Here is a 24984-nt window from a genome sequence, read left to right as displayed (position 1 = left end):
TATCACGGCACTAGACTGTAACTTAGGCTTTAACTGCCAAACTAATTTACTAAAAAGCAAAAAAGTGAGCAGTAACAATGCTGCACTATAGATTTTATGGTAGTTTTTAGTCTTAACTATCACTTCAAGGAAGCAGAAAATAACAAATAGTAGTGACTGCTGCAGTAAGCTATAATGTACATAATGGGGTTGAATTTCCATGGGGCTTCTCCCAATCATCCGCTGTAACTTTGGTGGAAGACCCGTAAAAACGGTATAAAGCCACTCCCCCAAAGTTACGGTGGCTGATCGGGAGAACCCTTACAGAAATTGAACTCCCCAAATCTTATGGGGTCAATATCAAATACTATCAGGTATGGCATAGGCTGGTGCAGAGCAATACTTGTCTATTCTGTCCACAAAATGTACAGTAGCTCTCAGCTCAGAAAAAGGACAACCCCTTTTCCTATGCCAACTTGCAGTGGGCTTATATCTACTCAGAGACTGCCATAATTCAAAACCTCAGTTCCAAGAAAGGACAATGTACAAACTCACTAGGGCTGATTTTAACTTGCTCCGCCCAGCGTAAATGGGGTCTTAGTCGCGTTGGGTCACTTACCGTCCTATTTACATTGGTGTTCCAGCTGCTTGCCATTTTGGGTAGGGTCCTGTGATGGGTGGCAGGGGTGCCCAGTTGTTGCAGGCGGGAGGCCACTCGCAATAAGTACATTGGGGTCCTATGACGTACATAGGACGTTCGAGGCCACCCCCTCCTAGGGATCACCAAGGCGGCTGGTTTCCCGCCCTTCATCACCCGGCGAGCTGCCGCAGATCTCGCCTACTTGGTGCCCAGAGCTCACCGACGGCGTTGTAAATGAAGCCCAGACCTCAAAATTGCTCGGGCTTCACAATGGCCACCACTATCCACCTGAAGTGAGAATTGCCCCTTATGTTTCCAGAGCCATGTGTATTTAAACTTTTATAGTGGGGGTCAAGCTTAGTACTGCACCAACTGTGCTCTTGGGCCCACCAGTCTCTGCTTTTTACCGTTACTGCATTGGCATTGGAGAATACTTTGGAGCAAACAGCAAAGGCCAGCAAGGTGACGTACATGACCCCAAAATTATCTTCCAGTTTGAAGGCAGTATTGAGTATATATTTAACTCATTGGCTTCTTTATCTTCTAGCTATACATCATTAAGAAACAAAATCAAACAGTAACTAAGGCATTTGATAAGGTCCCACATAAGAGACTGTTAGCTAAGATAGAAGCCCATGGAATCGAGGGAAAAGTACGGACTTGGTTAGGAAGTTGGCTGAGCGAAAGGCGACAGAGAGTAGGGATAATAGGTAGGTACTTACATCGGCAGGATGTGATTAGTGGAGTCCCGCAGGGATCTGTCTTGGGGCCTCAATTATTCACAATATTTATTAACAACTTAGATGAAGGCATAGAAAGTCTCATATCTAAGTTTGCCGATGACACAAAGATTGGTGGCATTGTAAGCAGTGTGGATGAAAACATAAAATTACAAAGGGATATTGATGGATTAGGTGAATGGGCAAAACTGTGGCAAATGGAATTCAATGTAGACAAATGTGAGATCATCCACTTTGGATCAAAAAAGGATAGAACAAGGTACTTTCTAACTGGTAAAAAGTTAAAAACAGTGGATGTCCAAAGGGACCAAGAAGTTCAGGTACATAGATCATTGAAGTGTCATGAACAGGTGCAGAAAATAATCAATAAGGCTAATGGAATGCTGGCCTTTATATCTAGAGGACTAGAGTACAAGGGGGCAGAAGTTATGCTGCAGCTATACAAAACCCTGGTGAGCAGTTCTGGGCACCACACCTTCAGAAGGACATATTGGCCTTGGAGGGAGTGCAGCGTAGGTTTACTAGAATGATACCCGGACTTCAAGGGTTAAGTTACGAGGAGAGATTACACAAATTGGGGTTGTATTCTCTGGAGTTTCGAAGGTTAAAGGGTGATCTGATTGAAGTTTATAAGATATTAAGGGGAACGGATAGGATGGATAGAGAGAAACTATTTCCGCTGGTCGAGGATTTTAGGAGTAGGGGGCACAGTCTAAAAATTAAAGCCAGACCTTTCAGGAGCGAGATTAGAAAACACTTCTACACACAAAGAGTTGTAGAAGTTTGGAACTCTCTTCCGCAAACGGTAATTGATACTAGCTCAATTGCTAAATTTAAACCTGAGATAGATAGCTTTTTGGCAACCAAAGGTATTAAGGGATATGAGCCAACTGCGGGTATATGGAATTAGATCACAGATCAGCCATGATCTTATCAAATGGCAGAGCAGGCACGAGGGGCTGAATGGCCTACTCCTGTTCCTATGTTCCTAACTGTAAATAGCTTCAATTTACCAAGGAAATGTCAGTTTAATTCTAATTTAAAAGGAGTGCAATATTAATTTGAAATAGCTATATATGTGTACAGCATCAGTATGTAATTGAGGTAACACTAAATTTAATTATAATAAAACGAACAGTCGTAAAAATCAATATTTTTTCCCCGAGTCCTACAGGATTGAATCATGTTCATAATTAGCTTTCGCTCCTACTTGTCCCGTCCACTGTGATCGTACTTTTGTCGATTTGTAACTATTGGGAAATCACGCTTTTCATTGGTAAATTTCTGCAACAAAAGAATTCTGGAAAGCGTGTTGGTACGCCAGTCTTTGAACCTTTGTTATATTGGCGGAAATGCTAATGAGGGGACACTCTTCAGAGGATTGCTTACCTTTTGCAGCAATTAGCAATTGGTACCAAAAGAGACATTTTGTCATTGTAAAAATTGTGTTTAAAACCTCTTGATGAATGAGGACATGAAATTTCTGAAGAGTTTACTCCTTTATAATGTCCCTGTTACTATGGGCAGTCAGCATGACAAATGATTAATGCGTGAACTGTGAAGTATTGTAAAAACTTCACACGTAAATATGTGCATGGAAAGCATTTTTTCTCAAGGTTCAGAGAGCACAAATCCGTGGGGCTAATGTGGGGCTTGATTGACACTGCATGCTAAATGCTGATGTAAAGCATTTCCCACAAGGAGCTATGCAGCGTTTTGGAGAACTTTTAGAAAATGCTAAATGTTTCCCTTTTGTATCTTGCAATTGCTTCCCCACTGTGTAATCTTTTGTTACTTTTTCATGCATTCTTTCCCTGTATTATTGTTAATTGTGGCATAGATGAAGGACCTTTATTTTTACGTGTGCCTCTTTTTCACTCAATTATGTGGCATATAAAGTAGTTGCCTTCTGTCAAAAACACAAACCTAATTTATTGGTCATGTCATTTTGTAAAAATAAGCTCCATTTAACTATTGAGGTCTGTGAAAATACAGGATCCATGCTTTGAACCTTGGCGTAGAATCTATTCCCAGTGTGTTTGAGTTGGCTTGCCACATATGACCTAGAATTTAGATCTCAGGATTGAAGATATTCCCAGTGATTGAGTTGGCTTGACACCTGCAAACTATGGTACCCCACATGGCAAGACATCACTTTATATAGTCAGAGCTATGTCAGTCACTGCTCATAGATTTACACTTCATGAATTCGACAGGGAGTCCCAAGGACAAATCTTGCTTCATCTCCTAAGATGGACTTGGTGTCAGGATTCTACCTGAAGGTCTGCTTCTTGGGCATATGGACGTCAAGGAAATCTTGTTAAAGAAACAATTTTAGAACCATTATCGTTTGCGATTAGATACTATATGGCATATGGAGCTGTGACGTTAATGTAATGTCGTTATCGTTGCTATCATCATCATCACCATCATCACGGCATGTAACAGACTTTTAAAACATTAAGGCCTAGAAATTTAATTGAGCATGGAAACGTGTGCCAGGTGGGGGAATACCCATGTAGGCAGCATGTAAAATCCGTGCTGCCTGTCTATTATAGTTATTCGTGCATGCAGCCAGCACTACCTGCGCTGTTGATTGGCTGCATGCTTCTCGAGGGGCCTGATATAGGGGGAGCCAGGACATTACTTAAAGACAGCCAACACCTCTTGAAAAGGAGGTGCAATCTGGCTGAAAAACCTGCTGTGCAAGTTGAGAAAATGGCTGAAGGAGGGAGAGAACAAGCACCAAAGATCTCTGATGCTGCACTGGTGGCTTTGGTGCAGGCAATGAAGAGGAGGAGGGACATCCTTTTTCCCCCAGGGGTAGGGAGCCCTCCAGGCATCTGATGAGGTGGCAATGGGGGGACATCGCTCAGGACATCAGTGCCAAGAGGATTGCCCCAAGAAGATGGATGCAGTGCAAGAAAAAGTTCAATGATTTGACTAGAGTTGACCAGGTAAGAACACTATTGAAATACTTTCTCAGCACAGCTGCACTACTCACAGCCTTATTAACTTCAACACTCACAAGACTCCCTTTCCCCACTACCCTGCACTCTGCTGCAATCACTATACCACACTTCACTAAACATTCTTCTCCTCATCCTCACATACTCAGCACTATTACAAACTTCACTTACCCACAACTCACATCTCACACACACACTGTCAGCTATTCCACCATGACAGCCACATTCGCCAGTCACCTCACAAGACCTTCACTAGCACACTTCCCTCTTTCTTGCAGGAGAAGATGGCACACAACACCAGGCAACAGGCTGCCACTGCAGGAGGAAGAGTCCATCTACACACCCTCACTCCCTTGGAGAGAGCGTCCTGGCTATCATGGGAAGGGGCAGAGTGGAGGCCATGGCCACTGGCGACACTGGAGGAGATGTCACGCCGGGTTTCTTTATGCCTAGTTCTCTTTGTCTCTTCTGATTTCTCCTTCACCCCACTCGCTCTGCATGACAAGCTGCGGATGCTTTCAACATGCACCTCTCTCTCTCTGCCCTGCCTCACACCACAAGCCATTCCTTGTCCCTTTCTTTCATTTCAGCTCCTGAGAATGTTGATGCCCCGCAGCCCGTGGATAAAGAGGAGCGCAGCGTTCCTATAGATGCACCGTCACTTGATCTGACTCTCGCAACCACCAGCTAGGTTAGAGGAGGGGTCTGCACGTGGTGACTCTCTGAGCTCAAGTGTGCAGGAGCTAGGCCAAGAGGATAGGATGCCACAGGTGCCAGCATGCCAGAGGGCAAGGTTGCATGCTGGGTCTGCTGCAGAGCACTCAGATGCAGACTTTGGTGGGCCAGGCACCATAAAATAACCTATCTGGCTCTCAGGCAGGCTAGCCAGCACAAATTGCTGCCATGGAAGCTCAGATGGATGCCATCTTGGCTTTGGGGGCCACTGTTGAAAGGGGCTTTCAGGGCGTTACATCATTCCGGCACTCAATTCTCCAGCAGAGCACTAGGTGCGCTAGTGCCCCAGGAGAGTGGCCTTGGCTCCATGGGAGAGGCACTTGCTGTCATCTCTCAGGATGACAGCATGCCTGCTCCCCTGCCAGATCCTCCGCCAGTGCTCTTGCTGGTGCCATTTAGCCGGCCCAGACTGCAGCAGCCCATGCCAAGATGAACCATAATACCTTTGAATTAGTCTAACAGTAGTCAACTCCTGTGCTCAGTTCAGTTGAGTAAGTTGAATAGACCACAGCCTATGAATGCATCTGTGCTCAGGCATTTTTCTACTCCTCAATGCCTATGTTTTAGGAAAAGTAAAATTCAATCAGGCCATGCGAATCACAGCTGAAATGTCAGCAAGTGTAAAACATTTCTGCAGTCAGGTTGCTAATGCGCTGATCTTGTGTACATTATCATTTACAATACAATCTTAGCATGTAAATGTAATTGTGTAACACTTGTCTTAAGCTCTACCTTCTCCTGTAAAAATGTTGCCTTTTTACCTAACTGATGGCCTTAAGATCCATGATAGCACATGCCCTAGGCATACTCATATAGGGGTGTCTTTGACATGCGTAGCATTTTCCCATTGGGATAGCCTGCATTTTTCGTCAGTGTCCTTCTTACTCAATATAATTGTCTCAGCTTCGGTACTGTTGTTTCTGTCACATAAAGCACTTTCCTGTCCTTTCACTGTTCTAATGTCAGTTTCTGAGCAGGCATCGTAAAATGAGCAGGAACTTTGCATTAACATGTGCTCATTGATGTGTATTTACTCTTAGGGATAATTGGGGAACTTGGGCAAAATTTAGTGACCACTCCATTAATACTAATATACAAAATGACGGCACCTTAATGAATAAATAGCACAAAGAACTCATGACACAGAGTAATTTTACTTGCCACTGATAAAGGAAGGAGCTAGCTCCATGTGATAACTACAGACTGTGATTTCAGTACCTTCTTACCAGGTGAAAACCAGTGCAGCCAACCTCCCATACCAGTAGGGTTTTTTTGCATATTTGAACAAGCACCCAAGGGGGCTTTCAGCATTTAAAACATTGTAGTCCAACTCCCATTTTCGTAGCTTGGGAGTTGTAGGATTTTGGCCTATATGAAGATATTGGTTTAACATCAAATTCTTATGGCATGTTTTAGAATTGTGAAAATTGGTTATTGTCTTTATGCTTAAACTGACTAATCATATTAAACAGCTGGCAGAAATGAGCTAAAATGAAGGGAATGATGATGTTCTTTGAGGCTTTCACTAAAAGTATATATACAGCAATATATTTTATTGAAACCCTGTGATAAGAATAATGTTTGTTCCAACTTTTGGAGCACTTCAGTTGTATATATTCAGTTAGGGAATCTGTATATTGTTCAGATAATTTTCATAATTTTATCCTATCAGGGTGTTTAATTTGGGGCCTACCATTGCTGATTTAATGAGGTGCTGGGACTAAAAAGAAGGTAAGCAATCTCTCTCTCTCTCTCCCACTCTCTGTTTTGTAGTATATAGTAATTTCAGCAAAGAAGCAGGCCATTCAGCTCATCATCCTTGTCTGGTACTACCTACTGTGAGCCCTTTTCTATGTAGTTTACTCATGATCTTTAGGGGGGGAATTTTAACCCTCTTGGAAATTGGGCCGGGGGGACAGTTAAAATGGAGTGGGGGGCTTACCCATTCGCTTCCCGCCCTGATCTGGCCGGCTGCGATGTTAAATTTCCAGATCGGGCTCTGATGATGTCACCAGGGCCTGACTGCTATTTTTACTTGAGGCCTGAGCGGGAAAGCTGTCATGCCTTCCCTGCCAGGCCAAAGCTGTTCCGAGCTGCATCGAGGGCCAGGAGAGGCCCAGTAAGGTACGTTTTTAAAATTAATTCGAAGTTTTCTTGTGGGGCAGGAGGAACAGGAGTGCTCCTCCGGGTACCATGAGGAAACCTTGACCGTCCCATGCCCTGGGCTTTTCCACCCCGAGTCCCCCAACTGCGATTTCCCCTCCTGAGCCCTTCTGATCCACTTACTTTATGCCCCGGTCTTTTCCTTTTGGTCCCCGGTGGTGGTCTCCGAGCTGCCCAGTTTTAACCACCGGGCAACTGCTTTGCACCGACTTCCCATCCACTTTGCTCTGAAAGTTAACAAGCGACATGTTAATCAGGCCAGTTGATAAAATTAGCCCAGCCTGCCTGCTACCGTTCCTGAACTGGCCAGCTGCTCACTAGGCCGTGTTCCCACCCAGGAGTTAAAATAGACTCTTTAGTATTTTTAGTTGCAGTGAATTTTCATCTTCACTGCATTGATTCAATGGAATGAAAATCGAGCAGGTTCTGTGGCAGGCAGGCAATCTGCTCTCATCAGTTTACCGCTCATGTGGTGGAGACAAGTATTTACCCCTTTGTGTTTATCTGATCCCTTCTTAAATATTGTAATTGCCTCAATAGCCAAGCAGTTGCAAGGTGATGTAACTTGAGTTGAAAAAATGGTGCCGTATTTCTAAAGCATCGTCATGCCACTATGAGTGACTCTAAAGTCATGTGCAGCTCATTCCAGAATTCCCCTCCCCCCCGCCCTCCCTCACTTGGAAATAATATTCTCTTTAAATGGTTTTGTTGAATAACTGAATGTAAATCATTAAAATTAATTTAAAGTTTAACATAATATTTGTATTTTTTCAATGATCACAAATGTTACAGTCAAACTTCTGGCAAGGAATAAATGTCCCATCTGCTGCAAAATCTCAACATATAGAAAATCTTTAATTACATCTAAATCAGCTATGTGGAAACATTTCTACATAAACCACACAAGGATGCAGAGTTGCTTTCATATTATAAAATACTTCCATGAGAAATAATTAATAGGCGGTTTTTGCAATACATTGTCTGGTTCTATTTCCCACTTTAACCATTTGGGAAATTTCTGTCCTATATTTTTAAATTACTGTAGATAGACAAAGACACATGTGTTCCTAAAAATTGGCTTCAGCTATCAGAATCTCAAAAGGAACTCATGCCGTCTGTGGCTAAAGCACCTCAGATCGGTTGAGTGGCAGACTTCACCACATGGACATGGTGAAGGGGCTCGCCTGCTTCCAAGTAACCGCTATACCTTGATACCAATAAAGCCACCCTTGCCCGGGAATTTAAAGGATAGAGCTTAGAAAGATAGTAACCATGATTGGGAGGGATTGGTCATTGCCCCAGCATAATTTGACCATTCCACATGGGGACACACATTTAGAGCTACGGTAATCGCAATCTGGTGAGGCCTGTAAGATGAAGAGTGCTCAGAATTAATCTGACAATGCTAATAGACTGCATTCCAAAGTTTTCCAATTGTCTTGCCTTGCCTTACCATTGGAGAACAAGCTGAGGGTTGAAGGTATGGACCCTGCACAAACAACTTATCTAAACCCATTCTTGTCAAGTCTTTCTACCTTGCTAGAGGATAATGAGGAATTAGATACCAAGCAGTAATGGGTGGTGAAGTGGCAGGCATGATGATGGCAGAAGTTGTAGCTGCAGATCTGTATGTAGACAGTCTAGGACTCTGGCCACTCAGTGCATCATTCGGTAGCATCTCGGATGACCGAGTCACCATATTTTGGGTTAGCACAGCTCACTCCTTTTCTGAAGTCATAAAGCAGGTAATGAAAAAAATGAAAATTGACATCAGCTTCATGGAATATCACAACTCTCCTTAACAAACAAAATACAGAAAAGCCAAACAGCAAACTCTGCGGGCAGCATGAGAGCTGGCTCGGTATGAAATGATGTTGCTGCATTGAGTGAGGCCGAGCTGGCTGGAGAGGGGTAACTGGGGATGATGCTACAGCTGCACTGTCTTCTGGTGTGGCTGGGTAGATGAGATACTGCGTACTGCTGGTGCGTGATTTGTGATTTGCAGTAACATTACTGAAAAGTTCCGTAGTCTGCCAAAAGACATCAACAAATGTCTGATGACTGTGAGCCTACCACTGCAATGGAAACACTATGCTGCTATCATTAATGTCTATGCACCAAAAATGGTGAATGAAGATGAGATGAAGGAGCAATATTAAAGGGCTCTAGATGATGATTCCTACTATACTTACAGCAGACAACTGATCATTGTGGGAATTGGTAGGGATGCCACCACCTGAGTTTGTGTCAGTGGTCCAAAGGTGCTAGGAAGGCTAATATTAATGGTCTCCACATTATGAAAAAATGCACTGAGCATGAACTGGTCATCATGAACACAATCAGACAAGCGTAAAACATCCTTGATCCAAAAAACTGACATCCAATCGTTGACATCATTGCCCGGCAGCATGATCTGCAAGATGTAAAAATCACCAGAGCTGTGCATGTAGTAGAATGCTGGGCCAACCACTATATGATAAGCACCGAGCCATATTGTCACAGAACTGCTTTGAAGTCCATTATGTGCTAAGATGTAAAGCGGCTGAAAGATTCGAACACCCAATAGGAGTTGTGCATTACCATTCCTGCAGAACATCTCTCCAGTTTAGCATCTACAAATGATGTTGAAAACAAGTGGGAGACACAAAAAGTACAAGGCCACTTATGGCACTATTGGCTTTGTCAAGCAAGAGGATTGGTTTGATGAGAATAACCACTCAATCAGAAAATTGCTTGACGAGAAACAGGGGACATACAACAGCCTACTCTCTGATTCCAACTCTGCTGCTTAGAAAGCACATCATCAGTATCTGGTCTGAGCTAAATTGCAGCAAACAAAAGATCATTGGAGCACAAAAAAGCTGATGAAATGCAACTCTATGCAGACCAGAATGACACAAAACATTTCCATGATGCACTAAAGGAGGTGTACAGCCCCGAGTATATCAATGGAGCATCTCTGAAGAGTAAAGATGACTTTTGTCACAGGCAAGGTTGGATCATGCAGCGATGGCACAAACAATTTTAGGAATTATTAAATAGGCTATTCATCGTTACAGACAAAGCCCTCAACAGAATGACACAGCAGCCAGTATCTAATAATATGGATAAGGTGCTTATAATGGCCAAAGTTAGCAATGAAGACTAATAAATCTCCAGGATTGGATTACCTGCAGTAATTTACAATAGGGCTGAGTGCCGCTAACAGACTCTTGAAACCATCTGGAGAAATATCACCACCCCACAAGACCTGAAGAATGAAACAATTGTTACCTTGTACAAGAAGAAAAGAGAGAAGCTCGATTCCAGCAAGTTTCATGGGATTTTGCTAAATATATTTGGGTCTGTACATCTTTTGATAGCTGTGAAAATTCAAGAGTATTCTTGATCATCTTCTTGAAAATATGAATGATCTAGTCCTTCCATGGATACAGTATGGCTTTAGAGAAAATTGCAGTGTCACTGACCTGGTTTTCATCATTTGCCAGATTCTGAAGAAATGTGTGGAGCAACATAAAGACCTCTGCACATTTTGATCCCTGTTCCTCTCTCCAGATGTATGGGGTTGGACCTGTTACCCTCATCACATTTGGCAGCTTGTCAATTTCCACCTCCAACATGAGAGGTCCATCATGCACATAAGTAGCAGGAAATGGTTGACATCTTAATTGAGTATTGATAAAAACTATTTGATCGTCAAATCACCCTGAATACCAAAGACAGCCATGTAGGTGCCAGCCTTGGCTCAGTGGTAGCATTCTTGTCTCTGAATGAGAAGGTAGTTGGTTTAAGCCCCAATCCAGTGACTTGAGTACTTCATCTAGGCTGGCACTTCAGTACGCCATTGGTTTCTTCCTTCAGATGAAACGTTAAACTGAGGCCCCATCTTTCCTCTCAGGTAGACGTATAAGATCTCAAAACGCTATTCAAAGAAGTGAAGGGATTTGTCCTAGTGTGCTGGCCAACAGTTATCCCTCAACCAACATCACCATCTGGTCATTTATCTCATTGCTGTATTTGAGACCTTGCTGTGCACAAATTGGATGCTGTATTTCTCCACATCACAATAATGACTACACTTCAAAAGTACTTCGTTGACTGTGAAGTACTTTGGAATGTCATGAAAGGTGCTATATTAATGCAAGTTCATTCTTTCCATGTAGTGGAGGAGCATTTTTGTGGTTCCCACTTCCCTGGTTTGCACTGTCTCAGCCATTTCAGGAAACTAACAGAGGCTCTCTTTTTTCATTTTATTGTTTGTCCAGTATTATACTTTTAGTATTTGCTGTCTTTTGCTGCTTCTATGTTTTATCTTACCTGTATGTAAATCTGACTTAATTTTAACCTGAATGTAATGATCTCACAACATGGTATTTACCACCTTTCGGAGAAGACAGGAGAATGTGGTGATCATCCCACATGATTTCTGGTGTACTATACAATAATTAAAGGGTAATTGTTATTCTCCTCAGTATGCCATCCCACTCATTTCAAGCATATGGTTGCAGATTTTGGTTTATAGAAGACTTGGCCTGCTTATGGAAACTGCCATGAGCATGAATTGTTGGGGGAAAGCCTGAACTGTAACACTTGTCTAATTCAAACTGTAGTCTAAGGCACTGCCCCTTGCACAAGGTTCTGTTTCAGAGTTGATAGTTAAGGCTGCGTCTCAGTGATGACTTTTTAAAAGCAGGTGAAATTATTTCCCAGCTTGCCTAGCTTTATTAGACAAAAGCTGCTTTAGATTTAGAAGTTTCATATCAGAGAGAGATGAGCTGTTGGTTTGGTGGATAGACACTTTAAAATGTGTCTAGAATTGATATACAATATAACTACAGAAATTCTACCTCACATACCCACCCAAAAGGCTCTCATAATAGCTTGTCCTCCTTTATAAACTCTATTTTTTGCTTATTAAACCAATTCATGTGGATAGCCCATTATAGGTTATTCTTTTCAAAGTTTATTTGTGTGTTTTTGAAATCTTGATGAGTTAATGCTCCTTTTTTGTGAATTTTTATACTTGTCAGGTTAACATATTTGGAACCCAGTGTCAGGATCGATACTCCCATATTGGGTACAGCACTGTAGTTCCTTCAAATCATTTCCCAACATGTGCCTTAATTTCACCATCAGAAAAAGACCCTACCCACTACCCCCTCCCTCCCCAATATGCTGCTATGGCACTTCAGTTTACCAGTTTTGCTATCTTTTAAGGCCTTTCTGAGTAATTTGATGTGACTTGCGTGTGGTTTCTCTGGTGAACCTGCGACCATTAGCACTAAGTTGCAGGATTCCCATCACTTCCAATTTTCCAAGGGAGCCCCAGTGCTGCGTACAAGTGGGAATCTCAAGACAAGGCTGAAATGGAGTCATGCAAGAATTGGCAATGTTGGAGTTGAGATTACTCAGCTCACTTCACATCGGAGTCTTAGACTGACAGAGAGAAGATATTTGAATTCAATCACTCTGGGATGCATTCAAAGTCACGCTCCAGAAGTGAAAGCCCATTGCTGCAACTCATTGCATCACCAACTCCTGAACCTTTTACCATGATAGATATGCAAAGCACGACTCAAAGACAAACGCACTGTATTTTTTTTTTTTTATTCGTTCACGGGATGTGGGCGTCGTTGGCAAGGCCGGCATTTATTGCCCATCCCTAATTGCCCTCGAGAAGGTGGTGGTGAGCCGCCTTCTTGAACCGCTGCAGTCCGTGTGGTGACGGTTCTCCCACAATGCTGTTAGGAAGGGAGTTCCAGGATTTTGACCCAGCGACAATGAAGGAACGGCGATATATTTCCAAGTCGGGATGGTGTGTGACTTGGAGGGGAACGTGCAGGTGGTGTTGTTCCCATGCGCCTGCTGCCCTTGTCCTTCTAGGTGGTAGAGGTCGCGGGTTTGGGAGGTGCTGTCGAAGAAGCCTTGGCGAGTTGCTGCAGTGCATCCTGTGGATGGTGCACACTGCAGCCACAGTGCGCCGGTGGTGAAGGGAGTGAATGTTTAGGGTGGTGGATGGGGTGCCAATCAAGCGGGCTGCTTTATCTTGGATGGTGTCGAGCTTCTTGAGTGTTGTTGGAGCTGCACTCATCCAGGCAAGTGGAGAGTATTCCATCACACTCCTGACTTGTGCCTTGTAGATAGTGGAAAGGCTTTGGGGAGTCAGGAGGTGAGTCACTCGCCGCAGAATACCCAGCCTCTGACCTGCTCTTGTAGCCACAGTATTTATATGGCTGGTCCAGTTAAGTTTCTGGTCAATGGTGACCCCCAGGATGTTGATGGTGGGGGATTCGGCGATGGTAATGCCGTTGAATGTCAAGGGGAGGTGGTTAGACTCTCTCTTGTTGGAGATGGTCATTGCCTGGCACTTATCTGGCGCGAATGTTACTTGCCACTTATGAGCCCAAGCCTGGATGTTGTCCAGGTCTTGCTGCATGCAGGCTCAGACTGCTTCATTATCTGAGGGGTTGCGAATGGAACTGAACACTGTGCAGTCATCAGCGAACATCCCCATTTCTGACCTTATGATGGAGGGAAGGTCATTGATGAAGCAGCTGAAGATGGTTGGGCCAAGGACACTGCCCTGAGGAACTCCTGCAGCAATATTCTCAGTAAATTGTTCATTTTATTTAGACTCTTTATGGAGCTTTTTTTGCATGTAGTTTGATGGGCACTACATGACATTCAAATGGTAAATGGGTTAAACATTATTCATTCTCCATGGCAATTCTTCTGTAGATATTCTGCTACATGTTGAATTCAAAGCTCTTACAGCTTCATCAAAAGGAATGCACAGAGAATCAAAGGGATGCAAAGCTTTGTTAATATGTGAATATTGAAATGTCTCTGTGGTACTGCTGTAGTCTGACTGTCTTTGTTGAACATGGATATTGATGAAATTAGCAACAGCGCCTCCTGTAGGACATGATGTCTGACATATAAATGGAGATGTTGATGTACAGCGAAGTACATTTAAGGGAAACATCCTGGTTATGAGTCAAAATGACAAACTTTTCAATAAGTTGCAGTTATAGAAACATAGAAAATAGGAGCAGGCGTTGGCCATTCAGCCCTTGGAGCCTGCTCCGCCATTCAATATGATCATGGCTGATCCTCTATCTCAATACCATATTGCCGCTCTCTCCCCATTGCCCTTGATGCCTTTTGTGTCTAGAAATCTATCTAGCTCCTTCTTAAATATATTCATTGACTTGGCATTCTGTAGTAGAGAATTCCACAGGCTCACCACCCTCTGAGTGAAGAAATTTCTCCTCATTTCAGTCCTAAATGTCCTTCCCCATATCTTGAGACCGTGACCCCTTGTTCTGGACCCCCCCAGCCAGGGTTATGTTATTTCTGTTTAAGGGAATCAGTCAAATTAATCAGTCAAAGACATTATGTACTGAGGTGTAAAATCAGAACCTCAAATTGTGCCACTGAGGACATTAAGATAGGACAGCCTGATTTAGTTTTCTTCACAGAACCTGGAAAACTGCCTTAAATGCCAGGTGTAAACAATTTTACAACACCAAGTTATAGTCCAGCAATTTTATTTTAAATTCACAAGCTTTCGGAGGCTTCCTCCTTCGTCAGGTGAACGTTTCACATCGTTCACCTGACGAAGGAGGAAGCCTCCGAAAGCTTGTGAATTTAAAATAAAATTGCTGGACTATAACTTGGTGTTGTAAAATTGTTTACAATTGTCAACCCCAGTCCATCACCGGCATCTCCACATCTTAAATGCCAGGGACAGCTCTCTTGTATGCATACAAGAATAGCCTTGAAGAAATTGGAACTCCCCCTCTCAGACCAAAATGTGAACTTAAAAGCCAACTGATTGCCAGCTGACACAAGGCAAGCACCCGACCACAGGACTTTCTACTTCCAAATCATTCAGCAGCCTCAATAAAAAAAGACCTGCTGCATTTTCAGAGAGATGATTGCTCACTTTCGATTAATTGCTGGACATTTACAACTCTGTGTGAGCCAGGAACTAGCTTTCCAAAATGGAACTTGCTACCATTATGAATACACAGATGAGAGGATTTTCATTCCAGACAGCCTCCGAGATGCTGAATCTTAAACTGTCGGGCTGCAGTTTTCTGCTGACTTCCTGGCTGTTTTGGTCAGGAAGTCAGCCAGCAAACAGGCCGGCCACTCCCTGAGCCATTTTCCCACCCGGGAGTTAAAATCCCCCCCAGACAAAGTTGGAAGATCCTCGCCTCTGCTGAGTTGATAGATATTAACAGAGTAGTAGAAGGGGTGCTACCATTGGTTTCAATATCCCTAAGGGAGGGACAATCAGCCAGGGTTAGTGCGTGTGTGTGTGTGTGTATGTGTGTGGACATTGGATGAGGGCCGGATTGGGTTTGGCTATGATGCACCCATATTCAAATAACTGCTGGCACTATTTAGGCGTACACATGAAGAATGTCTACCTGGACAAGGGACTGGAGAACAGCTGCACCAAGGGAGCCGTACCCCAACATGACTCAGCACACTCAGAAGATGGGAGAAAAATTGGAGAATTTTTTTAAACAAAAAACCTGGTGCAATTTGCGTTTTCTGGTGAGTGTTATGTCAACTTTATTCTGTAGAATAGTCTCCAAAAGTGCACTCTGAGCTAACAATATAATTTGCTTTCGAAGGCACCAAAACCATATTTGAGTGGGGATTCCAAGGACTGCCATTGACCAGCAGTTCTGATAGTGGCAAAGCTGAACAGTTCCTGCTGTTGGCATTTCCTGCCACGCCTATTATATTGGGCCTGGATGCTGGTAAGTTGAGGTAAGCTCTCATGCCGTCTGTTCAGGCCAACAATGCACTTTCGCCAGTGCAGTTTGGACGTTCTCCTGACATCAGCAAAGGCTGCAGCCAGACTGGCAAATTTCTGAACATCACTTTCAGCTAACTGTGCTTGTGTAAAGTCTGTGGATGTATACTTCCTTTAATATTGCATTTGCGACATCAAAGCAACTGCAGATATGCAAATTGTGCACATTCATAATTTCTCTGTTTTTGTCGAATCTGCCCTGCAGTATCTGCTTCTGGGGTAAATGTTCCAAATTAACCCACCCTCCCCAAATTGTAATGTAAAACCCAGGTCAGTACTGAAATCAATACAATTTTTGGTATAGTAGGTGTCAGTGTTAGCTCAGTGGTAGCACTCTTACCTCTGAGTCAGAAGGTCAAGCCTTACTTCAAGATTTGAACGTATCATCTAGGCTGATACTCCAGTGCAGTACTGAGGGAATGCTGCACTGTCGGAGGTGCCGTCTTTGAGATGAGACATTAAGCCGAGGCCCTGTCTGTAAAAGATCTCAAGGTACTATTCAAAGAAGAGTAGGAGAGTTCTCCTAGTGTCCTGGCCAACATTTATCCCTCAACCAACAATACCAAAACAGATTATCTGGTCATTTATCTCATTGCTGTTTGTGATACACTTATTTAGAGTGAGACTTCATTAGCTGGTCTAAAAATGTAATCTATTTTTATGTATTACACTTTTGAAAATAAACACAGCTTCATGTCTTTCAGTGGGTTGGTGATCTGATCCATTGCTTTTGGTCATACATCTCACTGCTAGCATAGCCCAACCGTGTTCTTGGGGGATGGTGCCTGGCACCTCCCCCACCACTGGCCTGGGCACCTAAGCAGCAATTTGTGGCCTGCTGCACAAGGCAGGTGCCCTGATGTGCTCCTATTGAATTTGTGTGCTATGGCATCAAAAAGGTGATTGGTTAAAAATAAATAAAATAGGACAGGGGCTGTATTAGACAAACAATTTGATTTTAATGTGGCACAGTGTCATTCCATTATAATGGTACCAGAACAGTGACTGTTGGATTCCACTATCATCAGGCTGGAGTTCATGTCAAAAAACAATCTGTTGGTGCTGAATGCACTGGTTGCTTGTGCAGTTATTTGTGTCCTTCCTCTTATCAGTGACACAAAATGTCAAAGGCAGGAATGGAATCTCTTTTTGTTTGCGACATCTTAAGTATTGTTGTTCCCTGCATTGTGACATCAATGTGATTTAGAGCTGCCACACACTGAATACAATTCCGCCTGAAGCATTCAAACCGTGATTTCATTACTGAGCAGAATAGCCAAAATACAAAGAACAAAAATGTAGCATTCAAAGGAGCCTGGGCCAAGTTAGCAGACATGCTAAAGAAAGATATATTTTAACAAAGATAAATTTAAGATTGTGAATATTGTAATAGGAAACAGCAAACCTTAGCTGATTGACTTTTTCTCATTCTATGCTTTCTTACCATATTAACAAAATTCTGACTGACCTGTCAATGAATTGAAAATGAATCAAGTCCATTGCAAGATTAAAAGCTACTTGTTTGAAACAGTTTTAAAAAAAAATTCTTCAGTTCACAAAGAGTATCCCAGAGATCTCCCAGTGCCTACAGTTATGCTCACTCCATCTGATAACTGTAGCTATTCAAAGTAGGAGGCAAAGCAAGTAACAGAGAACAATGCAGCCAGATTAAGAAGGATGTAGATTTCTTCGGTAACTATTACTGCAGATGGCAGATGCAGTTTAACGGCGATAGATATCAAATAACTAGCATGGATTCGCAGAGGGATAGAATTGTGTTGTTGTACAAGGCACTGGTCAGAGCCTGTCTGGAGTGCTGTGTGCATTTCTCATCATTTAATTATTGGAAGGATGATATTGACCTTGAGAGAGTATTGAGGCAAGCATTGAAGACAATATTGGACATTAGAATTTTAAGTTATGAGGAAAAAGTTGGGCTTGTTTTCTTTTCCAAAAAAAGATATTTTGAACTGACCTGATCGAGGTTTTCAAGATTGCAAAGGGAATTGTCAAAATTTCTGCAGGCAAATTGTTCACTATGGCGAACAGTGCAAATATGGAAGTTAGGGGTAGGAAGGGAAGTCAGGTGGAACTTTTTGATCCAAAAGGTAACTGAGCTATGTAGAAATTTACCACGGATAGCAAACAATCAAGATATAATTGGAAGCTTTTCAGGAGAGAGAAAGCATTGAGAGATTTGATAAGAAAGTGGGCTGGTGGGATTGATCCCTGAAATGGGTGGGCTTGTTTGGCCTAATGGTCTTTCCTGTTCATAAAAAAGTTAATAGCAATTAAATGAGACAGGTGAGTTGGGCAGTATTTTAATCACTCTGTGGATTGTCAGAGGGCATTACAATTTTCCTTATCTGTATCCATGTAATAGATCATAACTATTGATCAATTAGTAATGGCATTTAGCTGCACAGGAGATGTCACCCAACTGTCTAAATCTGTCATTCTCAGTTCTCATTCCTAGGAGGAATCTAATAATGGGGTGGGAGGGACTGTGGATTGTTTGTCATCCCAAAAAAAATATTTTTCTGTTATGGTCATGCCAAATAAGTGTCTCAAATTATGTGGTCTGTACAACCCAGGCTGGCTTTATGTAATAAATATGAATGAAAATGGAGGATCTTGAGAGACCTTTGAATTTCTCGAGTGGTTGTCAATCCCTGTGCGAAGCTATCTGAAACTAGCTTTAATGTGTTTAATGAAGGAGGTGGTGGGGGAACCTGAGTGCTGTCCTTACTCCACCAGAGGTGTATTTTGGTATGGACTTGTTCCCTTAAAAGCAGCAGCCAGATGGTTTTTAGTTGTTTAAAAAGGAAAGTCACCAGAAAACTAAGTCCAAAGTATTGTCTTCTTACCATCAAAACCTTGAATCAAAAATGTCATGGATGAGAACACTCTTTCTGAGCAGCCCAGTAAGCTCAAATAGGTGGTTGTCATCATCATTATCCATTTAACTTATTTAGTCCTTGCTTAGGTCTCTGCGTCATATGTGGTTCCTAAGTGATCTGCTGATCACCTAAGGATCCGAATATCCTGCTGTTGCTACTTTTGAGGCAGCCACTAAGATGTGAAATTCAAGCTCCAATGTTTCACTTGATGTCTGTGGGTAGACACTTTGTATTAGTTCAGTGATTCCACCTAATAGCACAGGCTAGATTTGGAGGCATGGGCCTCCAGTGTGTGGAATCGCAGTCACATGTTATAACTTAGTGTCAGATTAATGTATTAACTACTAAAGATACCATTTGGTACTGCATTCCTCCCTGTTCCTGTGATGATGCCAAATGGTATCACTGTACAACTGCTGAATGGAGGGCAGGCTGTAGAAGGGACATCACTTGGGAAGTATGCAGTAAACAAGCTTAAAATCTTGGGTGGGTACCCAAAGAGCAGCCACAGCACACAGAAGCAGTGGTACAAACAGCCACAATAAGATGAAACCCATTCAAAACGAGCATTGTGGACAATGGCGTGAGTAATGGACTATGAGATTTTTTAGACTCCTGTAGGATTGTCAGCAAGTCTGTCTTAAGAAATTAGTTGTTTCTTGAGTTTCATCAGCTAACAAGGAAAAGCAACAGAAGTTCCTCTGGTAGATAAAACCCATCTATTTATATACTTCGGTCATGATTTGTGGGGAGTTTTCTCCAAAACAATTAACTAAACATAACTAATTTGTGGCATATCTTAATACACTGGCAAAGACGAACTGGTGTACCGTATGGTTGATTCTGTTATTGTTTTTAATATCATTAATGTCAAGTGAGAAGTCTAAATTTAAAAATAAAGCAACCAAGATTCATTGGAAAATATCCAGGATTCCTTTGTAGCCGATTGATTCTTATGATAATAATTATGGTACATGGATTTTTAAAGGTTTCAGTAAGATAAACTAATGCATCTTATGACTCCTAGAGGACCAATTTGTGGGTGCTTTTTTTGCATTATTGAAGTAAAATATGCAAATACTCAGCACATTGCCAACCCGCCTGTATGTTGTATTAATTAGATTTTACAGTTAGGTGACTGTCAGCATAACAACAGTGTGTTTGAGCCAGTCTACACATAGCAATTACTGAAGTTACACAACCTCATCCTTGAATTGAAGTTATTTCTCTCTTTTCATGTGTTGGGGGGGAGCGAGTGCATGTCAGCAAATTGAAGGCTAGCCCAAATTAATAAAGTATCTTTAAGTCCCTGCGCTCCCTAAAAATGCAGAACAGCCAGACTTTGCAAATAGAGTAAGCATTGACTGACATAATGAGACAAAGAAAAGATGCAGAGCGTATCACTCATTCTTCTGGTAATTTGAGCCAGTGACTTGAGAGACCATTGAAGAAATTCAAAAGGGACATTAGGAGCAGCACTTTCATTTCTTAATGAGCGGTTTGATTTTTACTCTGAAAGAACCACATCAAATGTTAAGAAATACCACTTTTGCCTATTTATTTATATAATGGAACTCGCGCAGACGATGTGTGCTGAAGAGATAGTCTTATCAATTACTGATCATTGTCAGGGATGAATTCTAATTAATTGAAAAGTGACTTTGTTTCGTGTTTTATATATAAGGCCCAATTGTTGGACTTCTTCCCACCCACCCCTTCAGACAGTTGTGTTGCAGGCAAAAAGTTGGAATGTGCTCTTCACAGCACAATCAATGCTACCACTGAATCAGCCGTGGCTCAGTTGGTAGCACTCTCGCCTCTGAGTTAGACGATTGTGGGTTCATAGTCCCACTCCAGAGGCTTGAGCACAACATGTAGGCTGACATTCCAGTGCAGTACTGAGGGAGTGCTGCACTGTCGGAGGTGCTGTCTTTTAGATGAGACATTAAACCTTTAAATGTCTGCCTTCTCAGGCGGCTGTAAAAAATCCCATTGCACTATTTTGAAGAAGAGCAGGGGAATTCTAACTGCTATCCTGGCCAATATTCATCCCTCAACCAAGATCACTAAAACAGATTATCTGGTCGTTATCTCATTTCTGTTTGTGGGACCATGCTGTGTGGAAATTGGCTGCTGCGTTTCCTGCATTACAACAGTGACTACACTTCAGAAAGTACTTCATTAACTGTAAAGCGCTTTAGGATGTCCTGAGGTCATGAAAGGTGCTACATAAATGTAAGTCTTTCCTTTTCTTTTCACTTGTGACTTAAATTGAAGTAAGACAAGGTTGTGTAATCTACTGACCTAGCAGTGATACAAAGTCACAGGAAGGTGCTGTTTGCATGCTTGAAAAAGTTGGCAGTGGAAGGCGCAGCACTTAATTGGCGTTGCAGGAAGCTCATCTTGCCGCTATCTGAAATACTTTTGAAACATTGCCATGCGAGACACTCCAGCAGAGCAGCTGACCTGTGAGAGCAAGGAGGGATTGTAATGATCAGTACATGCGGTACATACTGCTCTCAGAACGTGTTTGCAAAATGGAGAGAAAATGTGGCAAAAAACACAAGAGGCTCAGGAAAAGCTGGTTTTGATGGGAAGGAGGTGGAATTCTTGTTTTTTTGGGAAAGTTAAATGTTAAATGTTGAATACAAAAATGACACCCTAAAACAAAAGAGATACATCAGCATGTGAAGAGACAGCCACAATCTTGAATTCAACATCGCAAGTTATAGAATATCATTACTGAAAGGGAAATGCTTTCAATATAAATTACTGGCCAAACTAAACAGATCAGGAAAGTCTCAGGTTCAAACCCTGGTTGGGGGGTGGGGGGATAATGCTGTATTTGGACTTTGTTGCAAGGCTAGGAAGGGAGAAAAAAATCAATCAGGAATCCTGCACAGATTATGTATGGTCCAGTGATCTATGCTGGAAAGTGCCTGTGTGGCTGTCTGGTGAGGACTGTGTCAGGTTCATTCATGATATCCCACATGGTTGAATAGCCAGCTGACACTCACACAGGAAGAATGTTCATTTGGTTGAGGTATTACATAGCTGCCTATGACCATGTAATATGCAAAATATGGCAGGTGCTGGAAATCTGAAATAAAAACAGAAAATGCTGGAAATACTCAGCCAGTCAGGCAGCATCTGTGGAGAGAGAAACAGAGTTAACATTTCAGGTCGATGACCTTTCGTCAGAACTGGAAGAAGTAAGGATTTAACAGTTTTTAAGCAAGTACAGAGCCAGGCAAAGTGGGGAGGGGAGGAAAGAACAAAAGGGAAGGTCTATGATCGGGTGGAGGGCAGGAGTGATTAAATGACAAAAGGGATGATGGTGCAAGGCAAAGGGGGTGGTAATGGGACAAGTAAAGAAGCAAAAGATTGGTTTGTTTTACAAGAACTGTAAATAGCAACAGCAGAACGATTCCCAGCACCTCCTGTCCGAAAAAATGGGAGTAGTGGTTATGATCTGAAGTTATTGAAATCAGTGTTGAGTCCGGAAGGTTGTAAAGTGCCTAATCGAAAGGTGAGGTGCTGTTCCTCGAGCTGTCATTGAAACAGTGCAGGAGGCCAAGGACAGAGAGGTCAGAGTGGGAGCGGAGCGGAGAATTAAAATGGCAAGCGATCGGAAGGTCAGGGTCACGCTTGCGGACTGAGTGGAGGTGTTCAGCAAAGTGATCACCCAATCTGCGTTTGGTCATACCAGTGTAGAGGAGATTGTACCGTGAGCAGCGAATACAGTTTACTAAATTGAAAGAAGTACAGGTAAATCGCTGTTTCACCTGGAAGGAATGTCTGGACCCTGCGCTTGCACAGGAAGGTGCTGTGGGAAGGGGAGTGAGTGTTGGGACTGATGGAAGAGTGGACTGAAGAAAAGATAAAAAGTTCTATCGGATGCTTTCCAAGACAACCGTTCATTTTTTCGAATTGGTTTCATGAAGTCGTTTCACTATTCAGTGAAATAGCTTCAAAATAAATGCCATGTATTTTGGATTATATTTTGATTGTCTTCCTATTCTGCCCTTCCATCTCAAAACCGCAAGGCTCTATCATCTTTCAGCAGATGAGTGCAGCAATGTGTTTTGCGCACAATTTGGTTCAATTGAGTCTTATTTGCATTCTCAATTTGCCCATGAAATTGGAATGTAAAATTGCTCAAGATGAGAAAGAATACTGACAATGCCCATAATTAATCGTTTCTTGCACACACTTTGAATCTGGTCCAAATTGGGCCTTCTTTGCATTCTCAATTTGCCCATGAAATTCAAATGTAATATTTCTCAAGGTGAGCGAAATTACTGGCAACACCCATAATTAATCCAGTCCTGAGGTGTAGAAACTGACTTTGTGCATTAAATGTGCCCAGGTGTAGATGAGGCAAATGGTGTGCAGCATAAACACTTGAAGCAAAATAATCTATTTACATTTGCAAATATGTGACTGCGCATTCCCCACAAAGATAAGTAGAGCTGTTAATAGATTTTTAAAAATCGTAAAAATCTAAGTCATGCAATCACTTTTCAATACTTCCATCTTAACTTAATTCAATTACCCATCAAAATAAAGAAAAACATTCATTGGAAAACAAACCTCCAATTTAGACACACCAGAGTAGATTTTCATCTTCACCGCTTGTCCTTTCAGCAAAGAGTGTCTTAATTTGGGACGAGCTAATGGACTTCACTTAAAGATAACTCATCTGCTATTTTATATAACACTTCACTCACCCATGGAGTATGATCTATCTAATCCTGCCCTCTCTTCAATTCGATCGGCTGCTATCTGCCAACTAGCAATCTCACTCTTGCTTATATATAGTGCTAGCTAAATTTATGCAAAGATCTGAATGTCGATATTATGTGGTTTTCAGTGCTGTATAACACATTTAGTGTGACATTAAATGACGAGAATCAATGTGCACAATTCAGAAGGATTTGTAGATATTTGGTTTGTAGGTGGAAAAGTGGCAAATATAGCTTCATGCATGTAAATATGAGGTTACGATATCTGGAAAAAGAAAATGTAACCGTGGCTACATGGGAACATTCTTAACGTGTCAGACATGTTACTAACAGAAGCAGCCTAGTCTTCCCAGGTAGTAAAGAAAGTAAACAAAAAGTCGTAATGCATAGCAAAAGATGAATCAAAAGAAGTGATATTAGAATTGTATAGGGCTTTGGTGAGGCCACAGTGTAGAAATTTCCATTGGCAAAGTTGACGTACAAATGCTTAATAGACTCGTACTACGTTCTTGCCTGCACCAGTTTTACTCAGTCATTAACCCATTTAAAATAAATGGATTAACACTTGAATAAAACTAGAATACATGGGAATGTAGTACATGTTAAGAAATTGCCAGGAATGTAGTACATGCTAAAGAACTAGTCATGAATGTAAGACATGTCATGTGTTCTACACTCACATTTGAAGTATCATGTCCAGTTTGGTTATCCCTCTTTCAAAAGGGACATGTTATTGAAGAGGGTTCAGCTGAGGGCGACAAGATTACTGCGGAAACTTGGAGGGTTGAAGTATGATTATTCAATTGTGTAGGTTGGAGCTTTTCTCTCTTGGGGAGGAGAGTATGAGGAGACTTCGTAGATGTTTTAAATATTATATGAAGGGGTCCAGTAAGTTAAAATCTGAGCAGTTTTTCTGTTATATACAGAATAGGGGGCATAAATTCAAAGTAAGGAAAACTAAAGCAGACAGAAAATTCAATCAGATTTTCTTTAGCAAAGGGGTGATCAACATATGGAACAAACTGTCAGTGCGGGTAATTGTTCAGACAACTTTGAGGGTTTTGAGGAAATAGATAAGTTCCTGGCATCTGAAGGGATTCATGGTTATTAAATTTTATAAATGATATAGATATATGTGGCAGGAAAGACAAGAGACAGTTGAATGGGCAGGCTCAGTGGAATATATTACATGTCTGAATATGTAAGATGTGACTCTATCTGTGCTGTGAATTAACTAGATATGTAAACTTTGCAGATCACAATTAAACCCATTAATAATA

General features: G+C 42.0%; 1 long non-coding RNA gene across 2 annotated transcripts in view; it reads left to right on the top strand.

The window, feature by feature from the left end:
* The first annotated feature begins 19405 nt into the window (after window positions 1-19405).
* Window positions 19406-24984, top strand: part of LOC137303292 (uncharacterized) — a 250024-nt gene continuing 244445 nt past the window's right edge. For both annotated transcript variants that reach the window (XR_010958477.1, XR_010958476.1), the window contains exon 1: window positions 19406-19542. This is a non-coding gene — a long non-coding RNA (uncharacterized lncRNA). The remainder of the gene's footprint in view (window positions 19543-24984) is intronic.

The sequence above is a fragment of the Heptranchias perlo genome, chromosome 1 (assembly GCF_035084215.1).
Source record: "Heptranchias perlo isolate sHepPer1 chromosome 1, sHepPer1.hap1, whole genome shotgun sequence".
In the NCBI taxonomy this organism is placed as follows: domain Eukaryota; kingdom Metazoa; phylum Chordata; class Chondrichthyes; order Hexanchiformes; family Hexanchidae; genus Heptranchias; species Heptranchias perlo.
This window is presented reverse-complemented; position numbering and strand designations above follow the sequence as displayed.